The 2,840-nt window shown below is 36.5% G+C and overlaps 1 pseudogene; it reads left to right on the top strand.

The window, feature by feature from the left end:
- The first annotated feature begins 1,743 nt into the window (after window positions 1-1,743).
- On the top strand, window positions 1,744-2,755 carry LOC104856700 (annotated as a pseudogene).
- Window positions 2,756-2,840: the final 85 nt, after the last annotated feature.

Raw genomic sequence — 2,840 nt, 5'->3', positions numbered from 1 at the left:
CCTCCATCCCCCACCCCCACCCCCGTACATTGGCGTGGGGGGGGACACTTTCCCCATGCATGGGATACGGGGCGTGAGCACCAGCTGGGTGGCTTCTGATGGCTGACAGATGCTGGAGAAAGGTGTGGCCTGGAGCCCTGCAAGGAGTGCCAATGACTCAACTTCCAGAGATAAGCACACCAGCAAAGGACAGCTTGCATAGCAACTTGACATAGCAAAATGAAATGCAAGGAACCAATAGTGAAATAATTGAAGGCAGCAAAACCAAAATAAAATAGTATGTATGAACGAATCCTCAGTAGCATGGGAACTAGCACAAAGAATCAACAACTGGGATCTCATCTCATTGAAAAGCTGCCGCACTGTGAAAGAAACCACCAACAGAGCTAAGAGACAACCTACACTGTGGGAAAAAATTTTTACCAGCTGCTTCTCAGACAAAGGACTATTATCCAGAATATATAAAGTGGAAAAAAAATTTTACCAGCTGCTTCTCAGACAAAGGACTATTATCCAGAATATATAAAGAACTCACAAAAATCAGGCCCCCTAAATATAAAGACCCAATTCAAAAATGGGCATATGAATGAACAGATATTTCTCAGACAAAGAAGTAAAAACAGCAAAAAATATATGAAAAAATGTTTGACATCACTGGTCATCTGAGATGCAGATGAAAACAACACTGAGATTCCACCTCATCCCAGAAAGAATGGCTGCTATCAGGAAATCAACCAATAACAAATGTTGGCAGGGCTGTGGGGAGAAAGGAATCCTTCTCCATTGTTGGTGGGAGTGCAGAATGGTGCAACCACTATGGAAATCAATATGGAGATACCTCAAAGAGCTGGACTAGAGGTTCCATTTGACCCAGCCATCCCTCTGCTGGGTATCTTTCCAAAAGAATTAAAAGAATCATACCACAGTGACATATGTGCACCCATGTTTATAGTGGCACAGTTTGTAACAGTTAAAACTTGCAAACAGCCCAACTGCCCATCAGTTGTAGAATAGATGAAGAAGATGTGTTTTTTAATAAAACAAAGTCCTACTCAGCCATAAAGAATGAGAAACTGGAATCATTCATAGGAAGATGGATGCATATTGATGCCATACTCTTAAGTAAATACTTAAGATACTCTTAAATAAGACACATGGGTAAATACCACATAGTTTCTCTGGTGTGAAAAACTAAAAGTGTAAATATGATCCAAATTGTGTAACTGATAATGTGAAATAGGAAGAAAAAGGCTAAAGGTGTAGGGGAAGCGGAAAGGGTAGGGGAAAGGAAATAAGGGAAAAGAAAAAATACAGTAAAAGGAAAAATGGAAACATTCTTTGTAAATAGGAGAGGAGAGAGGGGGTGAAGGGAAGGCAGGGTATGAGGAAAAAATGAGAGCCAAGATCTGTCATGTAAAAGTACAAGATCCCAATGATGAATGTAACTGTACTGTATGACTAAAATGTACCAACAAACTCAATTTAAAAAATTTAAACATAAAATAGGGTGGTCAATGGTTAGGCAGGCTCTCTGAAGAGACTCACCTAGTTATTCCTCCTTCAACAACACCACCTGGCAGTCAGATTGGCAGCTGTGTTTCTATGTCCTTGTACCGTGAACCTGTGATGGAACTTTTTCAAATAAAGTCAAGTTAAGCTATAATATGTGAATGAAAAATAAGGTGAAGCAAAATACTTTATCATGTATTTTTCTGCAGGTCTTCTTGAAATTTAACTAAAATTATGACACCTTTTTCTTCAGACAGCTGCTCTTTTCAGTACCAGTTACATCAAACAAATTAGCTTCTAGATGTTACTTATCTGTTGGTCTTGATTCTACTTGCAAAAATATTATTAAATATCCTCACACTAGGAATGAGAAGAAAACACAGCTATCAAAATTTTACAGAATGTTTTCGTGTTTCATTAGCATTTGTTGATTTTTTTTATTTTTGGTAAATGTTTCCATTTCATCCTATTTTGGGGACTTCATACTATTAGATATTAGGTTTACTAAATGCCATATTTGCCTCTTTCCTCAAATTATTTCTTTTACTTATGGTTTTTTGCATTATCTGGTCTTCTTAATATCTTGTATAGATTATTAACTGAATTTCTCTAAACTCACCAAGCTTTTGCCTAAATGTCAGAAGTCATTTTATTTCTTTGCAGTAATTTTGATTTGGATTTCAGTCCTTGCTTATCTTTTGGAAGAACCAGCTATCTACCAAAGCCTGAAGGCACAGAATATTTATTCTTACCAATGTCCTGTCTATGTCAGCATTCAGAGTTACTGCCTGTCACTTTCCATGATGATACTTTTATTTATGGCTCTTATAACCTCTTAGCCAAAGTTATTACCTTGGTACAGGCTATTTGAATAACTTCCTATATGAATGAATATCTTATATCTTCCTTCTTCATCCCTAATTAAACTATAAACTCTAAAGGAATACTCTTGCCCAAGCTCATTGTCTGTTTTCTTGGTACCTGGTTACCATTTGTACTACTTCAAGTATTCATTCTTTTACTTAAAGTACAGATTCCTGCATACCTCGAGATGAATATTCCCTGGTTGTACTTTGTCAATAGTTTTCTCATTGGCACCATTTGTTGGTTTACTTGTCATAAGCTGCATTGAAAAGATACCTCATTACCCATAGATCCATTTTTCAACTGGAAATACTGCTTCATTCCACTTACAATGCATAATTTTAGACAAATTGAAAAACCTATATCAGTGATAATTTATTAATATGTTGCCATCTTAAACTAAAACAATTATAATAAAAATCATAATTTTAGAAACAGGAAAGAATGGTGATCAAGACATACCAAAA

Source organism: Fukomys damarensis, unplaced genomic scaffold (assembly GCF_012274545.1).
Source record: "Fukomys damarensis isolate Sample0158 unplaced genomic scaffold, DMR_v1.0_HiC HiC_scaffold_16, whole genome shotgun sequence".
NCBI lineage: Eukaryota > Metazoa > Chordata > Mammalia > Rodentia > Bathyergidae > Fukomys > Fukomys damarensis.
This window is presented reverse-complemented; position numbering and strand designations above follow the sequence as displayed.